The sequence below is a fragment of the Leptopilina boulardi genome, unplaced genomic scaffold (genome assembly GCF_019393585.1).
Source record: "Leptopilina boulardi isolate dan_hultmark-lab unplaced genomic scaffold, ZJU_Lbou_2.1 LbouV2_342, whole genome shotgun sequence".
In the NCBI taxonomy this organism is placed as follows: Eukaryota; Metazoa; Arthropoda; class Insecta; order Hymenoptera; family Figitidae; genus Leptopilina; species Leptopilina boulardi.
The window spans coordinates 2,023,543-2,039,135 of NW_026137910.1; the positions used below are offsets into that span (position 1 = coordinate 2,023,543).

Sequence of the window (15,593 nt, forward strand, 5' to 3'; positions counted from 1 at the left end):
ATCCATTTTATCCACATCCTATCCATTCCTTTAAAATATCCATACCCCTTAATTAAAACAACCAAATTCCATTTTGTTTCTACTTAAAATCTGCTAGTTCCTCTAAATACACTTCAATCTCTGAATTTCATAATCACAAATTTTCCTATCTTTCAAATTCCATATTCCAATCAACCATTTTATTTTTTTTTACTTTCCACCTTGCAGTCATTGTCTAATCCTACCTTAATCACCTCTCTTGAATCTTTTCTCATCTTACTTCATACACCCAAACGCATTTTATTTTCTTTCATCCTACGCATTCTTTTCCAATAACCACCTCAGTCTTCTCTCCCATCAAGTCTTATCCTCATCAATCCATTCCGGTCTCCCTTTCAACTTGCTCTTTAATATTTTTACTTCCTTCTTTTCTCCCTCACTTTATAAATCCACCACCCACAATTTTGGCTTTTTCTTATTCTTCCTTTCTACCATATTTACTCTCCTAATTTGCCCCGACAGCTGTCAACAATCTGTGAATTGTATAACTTGACTCTTCTCAAACACATGAAACTTCGGACTTGCTTGTTATAATTGAATTTAAATATCTTGAGCGTGATCAAAAGGTTCCTTATAACCTTCCTGAAGTTGAAAACTGTTTTTCGCAGAATCAAAAATATCAAAACATTTTTTTAAAAGTTTTTGGGTCCACACAATGCCTTGAGAAGAATTTTTTTCTCAAGGCATAATTTGGTTAACATAACAAAATAGTTTGGTCTAAAAAACCAAATGATTATTTGTTGTCCTAACGAAAATTTGGTTGCGACAACCAAATAATTTGATTCGCTCTCAGCTCATAGCTTAAGAGAACAGTTAGTTTAAATCTTTCACAAGGATGGGTAGACCAGTGGTTAAAGCTCCCGACCTTCAGTTTTAAAACATAGGTTCGATCCCAGGCGGAGATGAGATTTTTTAAAGTCTACAAATATTTCAATTAGATAAATTTAAATTCAATGTTAAATTATTATTTGAAACAATTATTTATCAGACTAGGACTAAGAACCGGTTTCAGAGTATCGGATAAGCTTTTTAACAGATGGGACAATTTTACGTTAACTGCACGGAGAAAAATGGGATTGTTGTTCAAACAATTTTCGGATTGTTGTCAGTAGATTTGTTGATATTACAATTCGAAATGTTAATATTACAATTCGGATTGTTGTCAATACAAAATAATGTATGTTGTTTTAACAACAACACGAAATTTTTGTTGTCAGATTTGTTCAGTTTGCAATGCCGTACAATTACAGAAGCAAACTCTCTGTCAATTGCTGATGGAACAATCCGGATTTGTTCAGCTGACAGGTTTAATCTTCCATGTCACTTGGTCATCTTGAATTCTCGCAAACTGGCGAGACAACAAATTTCAACTAAAAATAATTTTTTGGTTTCAGGTCAAAGAATTTGATTCAGAAGCTGAATGTTCTACAGATTTTAATGCAAATGAAACTAGTGATATATGACCTACGGAAATCTGCTATCGATTATTTTAGAAGGCGAAGAAACTGAACAAAATTGTATTAGACGGATCAAAGCTTTGTTAATACAACAAATTGTATTGCCGATTTAACAATTTAGTTTTGTTATTTCAACTGTTCCATAACAATTTTCTTTGTTCATTAAACAATTCTGTTTGTTCACCGAACAATCCGAATATAGTTTTAATAACAATTCCATTTTAACAATTTTTTTTGTCCTAAAAACAAATAGAACTGCTGGTTCTATATTGACAATCCGGAATTGTTGTGTGGACTTAATTTTTAGTAACCACAACAAATCTTTTTTCTCCATGTGTTCAAACAATAGAAGAAAAATGTCAATTTTGTGGACGTGTTTCTGGGTTTTTTGTAGGTTTCAAGATCCTAAATGTTTAATGGGGACCAATCATTGAATTAAATATTAGGTGTCGTTATCTTTGTCCAATCAAAATCAATTGAGTATAGGACAAAATTATTCCACTTTTCATCTAATTTTAGGATTCAGCAATCGTTTAGCATCTTCAACTGCGAATAAGAAGAAAAAGAATAATTATCAATGTTGCCAAAAATCATCAAAGACGTACATTGTCGTTCTGGTGGAAATTTCACAAAGGAAAAACCTAAATACCACAATCCTATTGAGTAGACGACTTCGATATTGTGTAAATCGTATTATCACAATCAGTACGTCAATGTCGTTGAAAATTCAATTCCGATTTCTAGAAAATATAATCTTAGAAAACAACAGTTATACGTATATACATAAAGCATTCGCATGCTGCTTGAGCGGAAACAATGCATCAATTTTACACGAGAACGTACGTCGAGTTGGCTTCCTACGAATATCCCTTTCCTGTGTTTCGCGGATATGACTGCTATTTTTAGAAAAACATACTTGAACACAAACTCTTGCACAGAGAACATTTTTCTCACTTTCAAATTTTTGAATTCAATATTATTATAATAAATAAAAATTAATTAAAAAAATTTTTCTAATATCATAATGTAATAAAATTTTCTTTCTAAATTCATAATTAAATAAGAGAAATTATTTTAATTTTTGATTTTAGTTATAATGCAAATTGTAATAGGGAATATTCTGTTTGTGATGAAATAAACGAGGAAAATGTCGCACTATCTGTATGTGCTTCTACAATGACGAACATTTTAAGCAGATTAAGCTACTTTTACCCCTTTTTTAGTCATCCATCCGTATAGTCCAGCTGTGACTAGATTCCTAAAGCACAAAGCGGTGAATAAAGCTTGAAATATACTCGCCATTGGAACGAAAAAAAAAGTAAATAATGAAACAAAAGGGGTTTTATTATTTTGGCTGATACTTATTATGTTATTGTTTTTTCCACTGTTTCTAACTCTAATTCTTTATTTCACTTACAAATTATTCAACATGATTTATATTTTTTATGTCGTCTCCTTTGTAACTCGAATTTTTAATTTCGAAAATCCGTGATTTTTTTTCAATAAAGGTGTGGTGATTTTATCATGGTGATTGAAGGAGGCATTTTAAAGAATTTTTATTGAGTAGAATTTTATTGCATAGAATCTTCTTTCAGATGAATTTTTATTTGTTCGAATTATTATTTAATAAAATTTCCATATAACGGATTTTTCATACTACAGAATTTTTACTTAAGCGAAAAATCATTTAACAGAATTTCTAATTGATAGAATTTTCATTAGTCCGAAATTGCAAATGGCAGAATCAGCAATCGACAGAAAGATTTCGGCGCGATTTTTAAAATTAACCAATCAAAAATTATCCATAAAATTGCGATTGTTTGATTTTAAAAATCGCGCCGAAATCTTTCTGTCGATTGTTTGTTTGGCCATTTGCAATTTCGGACAAATAAAAATTCTATCAATTATAGAAATTCTCTTAAATCATTTTTCGGTTAAGTAAAAATTCTGTAGTATGAAAAATCGGTTATATGGAAATTATATTAAACAATAATTCGAACAAATAAAAATTCTGTGAATTGAATTTTCGGTTATATAAAAAATCTGTAATATAGAAAATCGTTTTGATGTTAATTCTGCAAAATACTAATTAGAACAAAAAAAAATTCAGCTCAAAAATAATTCTGACAAATGAAATTCCATAAAATAAAATTTCTAACTAATGATTTTTAGAACATAATCATGAGTCCCAATTTATCAGTAATATCATCATATTGATTTGTTACATCCTAAGATGCACAAAGCAAAGAATTTAAATTAATTGTTTTAATTCAGGAACACATTGTCCACTAACTTGGGAATAGTTTTGGATTTGAATTTTCTTTTAGAAAAATAAGGAAATTAGAATTATAAGGATTAAATTTTGTCGATAGAACTAAAATTGAATCGGCAAAATTTGGAAAACGTCCTATTCAATATGTGATGTTGACAGTATGGGTTCAACTTTAATTGTACCAATACTATCAGGGAAAAAAATAGAAATAGGAAAGAAATGATAATCAAATAAATTTTATTATTATTTCACTTACTTTTTTTATTGATTCTTTTTTTAAAGTGTTATGATGAATATCAGCTTTTCCTTTCCTTGAATATATTCTATTTTATATTAATATTAATTTGAAAATATTTTATATATGAAATTCTTTAAAATTGAGATTTTGTAGCAATGATAATACTGGATACTTTTTGGAGAATATTTTTTTTATACCTACTTGTGTTTTTTTTAGAAATGAATTTTTTTGTTCCTTTTTATTTTAGAATAAAAAGTTGAACTAAAAAGTTTGAACTGAACTGAAGAATTTTTTTTACTGACTTCTAATGGAACTTCCCTTGGTTTTTAAAGGGAATGATTCCCACTCCACTTTTTAGATAAAGATAATGTTATCAGGCCCATTTTTGCTGACTCGAATTACAAAAAGAATATATTAAAGAAAAGGATAGATTTTAATTTTAACAATTTCTATAACAATTTTTTAATTATAATTTGTTTAAGACAATTTTTTTATTTAATAAAACTAATTATTATAAATTATGGTAAAAGTAAAATTTTATATTTCATATTTTATCATTATTAAATACCTATTTATTAATTGATAACTAATAAATGTATATTTAATAATTAATAATCGACAAATATTAATTTTACATATAATTAAAATAAAAATAGAAAGGTATGATTCAAACATTCGTACATTGCTCTCTTGCACACGTCACGGACCTCCCTGAAGTTGTCTTCGACGCTCAGCGCCGAAAATTGTTTTTCGCAGAATCAAAAATTTCAAATTATTTTGTTTTTTTAATTTTTCAATTCAAATAATACCTTGAAAAATACTTCTCAAGGCATTGTGTGGACCAAAAACCTTTTTAAAAAATATTTTGATATTTTTGATTCTGCGAAAAACAATTTTCGGCCCTCAGCGTCGAAGCCAACTTCAGGGAGGTCGTCACGGACCCTCTTGGTTATTTTATCTATTAGTACAAGGGTCGGGAGTTTGAAATCTTTTTAGAATATGACTTATCAAAAGTAGGCAACTATTGTTAATTTTTGGGCTTAAAATATATAAACATATGTAAAATTTGAGAAAAACATCTTGTTAACTTTATTTGATTTTCTCATGACTTTATATATTATAAGTCTTTATCAAGAAAATGATACAGACTAGATGCAAGAAGAAAAACAAAATGTTCTTCTCACATTTTACATAAAAAAAGGTAAATAGATAAAAGAAATAAAATAATTAAAATATTATAGGATATAACAGATTCAAAATCAATTATAGATGTGATATTAAAAATCTAAGTTTATTGTACAGTAAATAGTAATTAATTTTTTTATATTAGGTATCATCTTGTGTTTTACCAAAAAAAAAGAAGTTACTTTTTTGTAATGTTGTTACACAATTGTGTGCTATATACAATTTTAAAATGTGTACATTCTAGGACAATTTAATTTAGGAAATGGTAATGTAACGAAAAGTACATATATATCTAGCTGTTATTTAGTGAAATTCTCACCTAATGAACTACACTTAAGCTGAAGGAGAGGAGATTAAAGTGATTTAAGTTGTTGAAGCTTTGAATCCCTTATTTTAGTTTGCATATATATACAGAGAGAGAGAGAGAGAGAGAGAGAGAGAGAGAGAGAGAGAGAGAGAGAGAGAGAGAGAGGAAGGAGAAACTCAACGCAATTATTTCATCTAATTGGGCTAAGGTTCGCAATGTGCAGAACATCAATTTTCATACGACATGTATTGTCAAACTGAATCAAAACTTAAGACGAGTTAAATGCTGATTGTTGTACAATCACTATATACAACTTTATATATATGTATATGTATAGTGATTTGTCAAGTTGAATAATGACACAATTGTGTGTATATAGCATTTAGAAATTGCATATGTTACAAATACAGTGTAGTGAAATTCGTCATGTTTAATATTTAATAATCGAAATGATTGACGATGAGTTAAGAATTTTGTTTTCTCCAAATCTGGAGATCTTATAACATTTAATTTAATATTGTCTTTTTTTTGCTTTTGTTTATAATTTTAGCTATAATTTTGCAGTTAAAAAGTTTATACAACAAATAACATACAATTATATAACTTTTTGAGATGATACACTTCAATTGAATCGAATCAAATAAATCACTTAATTACAATTAAACACAAATTGATTTTGAGTATATAGTAACAAGTACACAAATTTGTGTGTAATGATTTAATTTAGAGTGTAAATTGTATGTATTGTAGTTCTGCAACACCAACGATTGTCTATCGTGTTTACAAAGGACTTGAGAGCTTGTGTATACTTTGGTCAGTTTTTGTTGAAAATTGAAGTAGATGGGGTTTATCAACCTCAGTGATCCGGAAACCCCAATCACTATTAGGTTTGTTAATCTTCTTCTTCTTCTTCTTCTTCTTTAGAGAATGGAAAAGGCTTTCAGGGAACCTATCTCTCTCTCTCTCTCTCTTCCATTAAGCTGTTTTAATTCCATTGAACTTTTCATACTTCTTTTCAAACTTCTATAAGAATAAATTCCAGTATACCCACACAGAAAAGTGAATCTTTACTTTCTTAATTAAACGTCTACGACGGCGGCCAGCAGCGACTTTACTGATAGAAATACAAACATTTTTTTTTTTTTTTCAACAAACTTTCGAAAAAGCAAGCAAGATTTATCATTTTGTAGTTGCAAAAAAGTTTCGTAATTCAGAATCGAAAATTATTATTATTATTATTATTATTAAGTTTGATGCTAGCATATTACTTATTTTTTCGCGAGCATTTTTTTTCTGGTATAGTAAATACAATTTTTTGAAACCAATTTTTTGTGTTTTATTTTTAAAAATTTGATGAACAATAATTTATTTAGAAATATATTTATTTAAAAACATTTGTTTAATTATTATTGTTAAATAAGTCACGGTAACTTGACAATAAAAAGATTTTTCAGAAATATTGGCTGTAAAATAATATACATAGAATGCAAGCAATGAATCTCGGGGCTTATGTATTCACCGCTTGTCAAAAGGTAGAATAAGTACAACCTTTTTTTTTTTTGGCACACAACTCCTTGAAGCACATACTAAAGCCTCAGTGATCCAGCGAACCTCTTGGGCACGTGACTCGAATGCGTTTCCTATCTACAAGTTTCACGCAGTTATTTTCCAGGACACGAAGCGTTCTTCGAGTTTTCACATTCGAGTGTATATATAGAGCCATTACACGACCTTTGCTAAATCGGCAGCTTTACGATTGTCCCGCCCTGGGAATTCCATCCACTTTATGTCTATATATGTATATATATATATATTAGACATATAACAGTGACCTTCCCCCTTTTTCCAATAGAGTCGTCAATCTCAGTGAAATGCAGAAAAACGCGCTATGGACTATACAGACACGACCTAGAATCTTATCGGAAGCATATGTCTTCGAAAGACATTCGATTCTGAAAATCTACGTCTGGGGAAATGATTGAAGTCTCGACTATTTCGTTAAAAGAGTCTCTTACTCTTTGCCATTCAAAAAAAAAAAATGCCTACAAGATAGACAATATACTAAAAAAAAACTCTTAAAAGAAAAATATCAGATTTTGCAAAAAAAAAAATAAAGTAAAAAAATTTATCTATTTGAAGGAAAAATTTTTCGGTGGTGAAAGAGATATTTCACTTGAAAATAATAAAAGAAGGTATGTAATTTATTTTCATGTGATAATAAAAATGTTTTATCCTTAATCCCTCTATTTCCTTTATAGTTTTTTTTATATATATATATATCCACCATGGAAGTTAAATATTCTTTAAACACAAATTTTCAGACTAAACATTTTTTGGTGTAAAGTAATTGTACTGGAAAAGAAGAATTACGTCACTAATTTGCATCCTTTTACCTTCTTTTTTGAATATCACATTTTTTTCTGCTTCTTGTGGTTGAATATATATATTGAATGCATTCAGGAATAATTAGAAATATGGAAATTTTTCTTTTTGTTGCCAACACCATAAGTCAGAGATATAATTACAAATTACCTAATGCAAAACTTGGGATATTTTTATTTTACGTTATTAAATTAAAATTTAATATTTTAGGTGTTCTTTATAGTATTTCAGATTTCGAATTCCACTTTCAAAATTCCATGTTTCACATTCCTTATTGCGGATTCCACATTCCGAAATCCACTTTCAAAATTCCGTATTTCAAATTCCACATTCCGGATTCCAGATTTCACATTCCGGATCCCACTTTCAAAATTCCGTACTTCAGATTCCAGATTCCACTTTCAAAATTCCGGATTCCACATCCCACATTCTAAAAGTGGAATTCAGAATACGGAATGTGGGATCTGGAATGTGGAAAGTAGGATCCGAAATTTGGAAATCGGAATATAGAATCCGATATGTGGAATCCGGAATACGGAATGTGAAAAGTGGGGTTCAGTATTTGGAATCCGGAATGTGAAAAGTGGAATCCGGGATACGAAATGTTCAATGTGGGATCTGGAATGTGGAATCCGGAATTTTAAAAGTGGAATCCGGAATGTGGAAGTCGGAATTTGAAAAGTGTGATTTTGAATACGAAATTTGTAAAGTGGAATCCGGAATATGGAATTTCGAAAGTGGAATTCGAAATGTGGAACCCGAAATTTGGAATCCAGAAAAAGTTACGTAATTGACCACGAAGCTGAAGTACGCAACGTTTATGATAAACGATTTTTAAAGAAATAATTTTTTAAAATGAAAAATTCTATAATTTTTTGCCTAAAAAATACTTCTTGCAGTTTTCATTAATCAACAAATTATAAAAAAAATATTTTTTAGGCAAAAAAATATAAAATTTTTTATTTTAAAAAATTATTTCTTTAAAAATTGTTTATATAAACGTTGCTTACTTCAGCTTCGTTAATTGTTCTCCAGTATTAATTGAGGCTCGATTACGTATCTATTCTGTATTCCATTTTTTACTTTACTCATTCCACTTTCCGGATTCTACATTTCATTTTTCGAATTTCACTTTTCGCATTTCACATTCCACTCTATTCTAGAATATATAATAATAATAATAATAATAATAATAATAATAATAATAATAATAATAATAATAATAATAATAATAATAATAATAATAACTTACAAAAAACATATTTTTTGTAAGTTGAAGAAGGTAACTTTTTATTTAAAAAAATTAGTATCCGGAGTGTAGAAAGTATAAAAAAAGAATACACAATTTAACAAATTGAATTTGCTATGTCAAAAGTGGAATGCGGAAAGTGGAATACAGCATTCAGAAAATGAAATGTGGAATTTTAAATGTGAAAAGTAAAAAAGTGGAATATAGAATTCGGAAAATGGAATGTAAAAAGTGGAATCCAAAATGCAGAAGGTGAAAAGTGGAATACAGAATTCGGAAAGAGAAAAATGAAATATGAAAAATGGAATCCAGAATGTGGAAAGTGAAAAGTGGAATCCGGAATGTGGAAAACGGATTGTGGAAAGTAAAAAGTCGAATTCGAAACGTGAAATGCGGAACAGTTACGTAACCAAGACACTGGGAAGATATTTTCACCTGCCTAGGCGTTAATGAATTTAAAAAAATGTTTTTTTTCTTACATTTACACAGAAAATTAAAAGGCATTAAAATAAGCTGCAACGCATATTATTTTAATCCAATTTTGCTTATTTTAATACCAAAATGGATTAAAATAAGCAAAATTGGATTAAAATAATAAGCGTTGCAGCTTATTTTAATGCCTTTTAATTTTCTGTGTACCAACAAACCAATTGACTCTTCATTTTTATAGGGTTTCGTGGCCCAGGACCGAAAGCCTTATAGTTTCGCTTTGGCGTCCGTCCGTCCGTCATACACTCGTATGGTTTCCATAGCAACCGTTACTATGGCAACCGTTTCCCTAGCAACCATTACCATGGCAACCGTTTCTATAGCAATCGTTACCATGACAACTGTTTCCATGGCAACCGTTTCCATATCAACCGTTACTATGGCAACCGTTTCTATAGCAATCGTTACCATGGGAACTGTTACCATGGCAACCATTACCATAGCAACCACAGCAATTCACAAATAATGTAATTATAAATTATTTATTATATAAAAATAATTTTTGATCTAAATTTAAAAAGCCACGAAACCCTAGATGTAGGCGCTTTGCGCCTGCTTCTTTTCCAGATTTTTTTTGTCATATATATTTAAGTGAAATTTTTGTTGGACACGTTAAAAGAATATTTATTTCAATTTATTTTGATTGTGTAGCGATTTTCCAAAGTCAAGAATCTAATATATAAATATATTATAAACATAAATATTATATAAAAAAGTGTGACATAGTTATTTTTCTGTCAAGTGCCTGTGGTACGGTATCGGTCACCCCTTTCTTATTTGCTTTCTTCTCGTCGACCTCAATCCATTATCCTTCGGGTTGACAGCTCAAACAGTGGTGCGCGAGGTCTCTCTCTCTCTCTCTTTCTCAGTAACGGCCAATGCATTTCAAATAGAGGCGTTTACGGTTTCTCTCTTCTAAGCTTCCTTTCTCTCCGGAAAAGAGAAGACAGACAGACGGACGGACAGACACGGGTAAGAGAAGCGAAATGCTCAAGGATGAGGAAAAAGACGACGAGATTCAAGTGTACGATTTGACGTAAACATTTCGCTGTGTGTGTGTGTGTGTGTGTGTGAGGGGGGGCGCCAACCAGAGAATATCCCAAGAGGAATTCATTAGAGAAGTTTCGAAGCGAAATGTCGTCGGCCTTCTTTCCCGAACGTTTAAAGAAATTACTTGGGTCCCTTTTCGACAAGAAATTGTTACTGCAGATGGATCGATAGCAGATTTCTCGAAAGCGAGCCAATAGTATATATATATATATATGAAATCCAGGATAGAGAGTTTTGCGGTTCTACTCGTAATTTGAGAGGCAATGAAAACGGAAGAGCAAACGAATATTGAGTCAATGCTGTGTGTCAACAAATGAAAAAAAGACGTCCGCACACACAACTTAATACAAATTTAAATATTTTTTTTTTTCGACAGGAATATTTTGTTTCGAAATCTTTGAGAAAAATAAGAAAATTCTTGGGTCGGAATTACTCAAACAGATCATATGCAAAAAGTAATTAATTATTATCAATGTTAAATCGACTATTTTTGCTTCTACTGCGGTAATCAAAATAAAATTCTGAAAATATTAGACTTTCAAAATTTTTTATAAAGTAATAAACAATTAAAATTTTCAACTGTTAAAAAAATTGTTCCCGAGATTCAGTTGACAAAATTAAACAAAAAAAAAAAAAATAGATTTCTCTCATCTTGAAAAGTGGTAGGTATTTAAAAATAATTTTCGTTTTAAAAAAAATTGTGAATTTTAAATAGTTTTTTAAATTATTTACCTATAAAATGTTAATTAAAAGTGCTTTACGTAAAATTTAAAAATTCTTTTATATTCCGCACTAAACTGAGTATAAAAATAATTGTGAAAAAAATGACAATAAATTATAAAAAAAAAAAAATAAAGTTATTCAGTAATAATTATTATTTATTTAAAAATAATTCAATAATTATTATTTACTATAAATAATAATGATATGTATGAATTTGTACGATAATTGCGCATTGTTTTCAATATAAGGGATATTAATTATAAATTATTCAAAAATATTACATAATTAAATTATAATTATATGCCTGAAGTTCTAAACGTTTAAATGGACAAACAATTTGTTTATTACATTTTTAACATTAAAATAAATTATAAAATATTGCTTTCAATATTCAAAAATAAAATAATAATTTTATTGCATTTTTAATGCACTTTTATGTATTTTTTATTAATATAATAATTTTTAATAAATTAATTGACAAAAAATTTATTTCATTCAATTGAACGTTCAGAACTTTAGGCACATTAATAATTTATTAATTAACTTTTTTCCAATTATGTGTCATTTTTTTTTCAACGTTTCCCTATTTAGAAATGTATGTGAAATATATAACAATTTTTGAATTTTACATTTATAATGAAGAACACTGTTTTTGAATTATACACCCAGAAAAATGATTTATTTGAACCAAATAAAATATATTTGAGTTAAATAAATGTATATTTTTCTCAGAGCCTACTAACTTATTTATTTGGCGTAAATAAAAATTTTTTTGTCAGAAATAAATTTTTCTTTGGCTCAAATAAATTTTTTATTTCAATGAAATAAAATATATTTGCAACAAATAAATGAGTTAGTAGGCTCGGAGACAAATATACCATTTCTCTGAGTGTATAAATAAAAAAATAAAAAAATTGTTAAAAATAAATTTAAAAAAAAATATATTATTGTAAATGCTACGTTCCAAGATGGTTAAAAATTTTTAAAGTTTTTTTTTTTTTTTTTTTAATAAAAACAAAAAATGTTGTTATATAACTAGTATAGTATAATACAAAAAATAACTGATATTAAACTTTTATTAAATAATGAAATTAAAAAATAGATTTTCATATTTTTCATATAATAATTAAAAAAAAAAACATTTAATACAAAAAAAAATCCGAAATAAAAAAAAAATTCAGAATAACATTTTTACATTAATAAGATTTTCCCATTTTTTTAAGGGGATAGGAGGAAATAATAATAAAACACAAGAAATATACAAAGTAACTTGGAAAAGAGAAAAAAAAACAGTCACTGTAAGTGGGTGAAAACTTTTTAATAAAAGATTTTAAAGATTTTGCCGAAAAGTTTTGAGATTCCTTATAAATATATATATATATATATATAAAGAAGAAAGTTTTGTTATTTCATGTAAATTTTATTTACTACAAAAGTTACTTTTTTTTATTATGAATGCTATTCACACACGAAATGAAATTTTAAGTCAATTAAAAATATTAAATTTTTATTTTCATTATTATTATTATTTTATTATTATTTTATTATTATTATTATTATTATTATTATTATTATTATTATTATTATCAAAATGGTGAAATATTTTGAAAAAATATAAGATGAATTATTATTTTCCCTCGCCTGTGAGAAAAATTCTCTTATCTAAACAAAAGTCGAATAAAAGTATATTAAAGATTGGAATATCAAACAATATGATATTACGAAGAAACAAGAGAAAAACCCTTTTTTTCTTAACAACTAAAGTTTCAGTTTCAGTTATTTACCTTTCGGTCTCTTATACATGGAAAAAAGTAAGTTCGTACAACTATAGTATTTCAGCTAAAGTAGAATAAAGTTATTTAAGTCAGACAAGTCTCGATTATAACCCCTTAGTATATATATATATATATATATATATATGTATACATACGTGTTTGTAATGATAAATATGTTTTATAAAAATGATAATTCTTTTTTAAAAAAAAATTACTATAGTTTCATATATATATATTAAAATTATTATTTTATTTTATTTAAATAATATATTTTTGTAATATAAAAAATTTTTTAACTTCTACTTTTATGTCCTTAAAATGGGTCAATTTTCTCACTTGAATTTGATATCAAAGAAGACGTTCAATTGGCATGCAATCCACCTTGCACAGCGTGAGGTTTCAGCTTGTTAGAAATAAAAAGGGTTACTCTTTATACCGACATATAAAATTCTCAATTGTCATCCCCTCGTCACGATTGACTTTATACTGCATCTTTTCTAGGAAAAACACTCTTAAAAGTATTTGCGCATTCATTTTATTTAGCGCGGTGAAACTAGCGAGCCGCCAGCCGGCAGACAGCAGACAAAACCATAGGCGTCGACGCTACACTAAACGCCACCACTAGCAAATTGGGCAGCAACGTTTAAACAAAAATAAAAACAGTTCTAATGATTCACACATTACATTATGATACTACATGAACATATTTTAACATAAATATGATTAGTTAACTAACAATTTACACTTACATAATCAAACAATAATAATTAATGAAAAACTATTGTCTGCTAACAAACGGCTGGAGCTGCTGGCTATTAATTTTTCCAAAAAAAATTCTTACAAATAAAAAACTGAATTTTTAATTTTCTTATTGGAATACCTTCTAGGAATGTTTATTAACAAGTTTTATATACGCAAGAATTTTTTTGGGAAAAATTAATAGCCAGCAGCCCCAGCCGCTTGTAGCAGACAGTCGTTTTTTTGGTTTTTTTGATTTTTTTTCACTTAAACTGACTCAAAAAATTTATTTTTCAATGAATTTTTGATTTTCTTGTTGGAAAATCTTCTAGGAATGTTTATTAACAAGTTTTAAATACGCAAGAATTTTTTTGGGAAAAGTTAATAGTCAGCAGCCTCAGCCGCTTGTAGCAGACAGTCGTTTTTTTGATTTTTTTTCACTTAAACCGACACAAAAAATTTATTTTTCATTGAATTTTTGATTTTCTTGTTGGAAAATCTTCTAGGAATGTTTATTAACAAGTTTTAAATACGCAAGAATTTTTTTGGGAAAAGTTAATAGTCAGCAGCCTCAGCCGCTTGTAGCAGACAGTCGTTTTTTTGGTTTTTTTGATTTTTTTTCACTTAAACTGACTCAAAAAATTTATTTTTCAATGAATTTTTGATTTTCTTGTTGGAAAATCTTCTAGGAATGTTTATTAACAAGTTTTAAATACGCAAGAATTTTTTTGGGAAAAGTTAATAGTCAGCAGCCTCAGCCGCTTGTAGCAGACAGTCGTTTTTTTGATTTTTTTTCACTTAAACCGACACAAAAAATTTATTTTTCATTGAATTTTTGATTTTCTTGTTGGAAAATCTTCTAGGAATGTTTATTAACAAGTTTTAAATACGCAAGAATTTTTTTGGGAAAAGTTAATAGTCAGCAGCCTCAGCCGCTTGTAGCAGACAGTCGTTTTTTTGGTTTTTTTGATTTTTTTTCACTTAAACTGACTCAAAAAATTTATTTTTCAATGAATTTTTGATTTTCTTGTTGGAAAATCTTCTAGGAATGTTTATTAACAAGTTTTAAATACGCAAGAATTTTTTTGGGAAAAGTTAATAGTCAGCAGCCTCAGCCGCTTGTAGCAGACAGTCGTTTTTTTGATTTTTTTTCACTTAAACCGACACAAAAAATTTATTTTTCATTGAATTTTTGATTTTCTTGTTGGAAAATCTTCTAGGAATGTTTATTAACAAGTTTTATATACGCAAGAATTTTTTTTTGAAAAATTAATAGTCAGCAGCCCCAGCCGCTTGTAGCAGACAGTCGTTTTTTTGGTTTTTTTTTCACTTAAACCGACACAAAAAATTTATTTTTCAATGAATTTTTGATTTTCTTGTTGGAAAATCTTCTAGGAATGTTTATTAACAAGTTTTAAATACGCAAGAATTTTTTTGGGAAAAGTTAATAGTCAGCAGCCTCAGCCGCTTGTAGCAGACAGTCGTTTTTTTGATTTTTTTTCACTTAAACCGACACAAAAAATTTATTTTTCATTGAATTTTTGATTTTCTTGTTGGAAAATCTTCTAGGAATGTTTATTAACAAGTTTTATATACGCAAGAATTTTTTTTTGAAAAATTAATAGTCAGCAGCCCCAGCCGCTTGTAGCAGACAGTCGTTTTTTTGGTTTTTTTTTCACTTAAACCGAC

At 28.2% G+C, this 15,593-nt stretch overlaps 1 protein-coding gene across 6 annotated transcripts in view; it reads right to left on the bottom strand.

Annotated features, from left to right (window-relative positions):
- LOC127286015 (kin of IRRE-like protein 3) overlaps positions 1–15,593 on the bottom strand; it is a 567,542-nt gene that overhangs the window by 337,909 nt on the left and 214,040 nt on the right. The window lies entirely within an intron of this gene.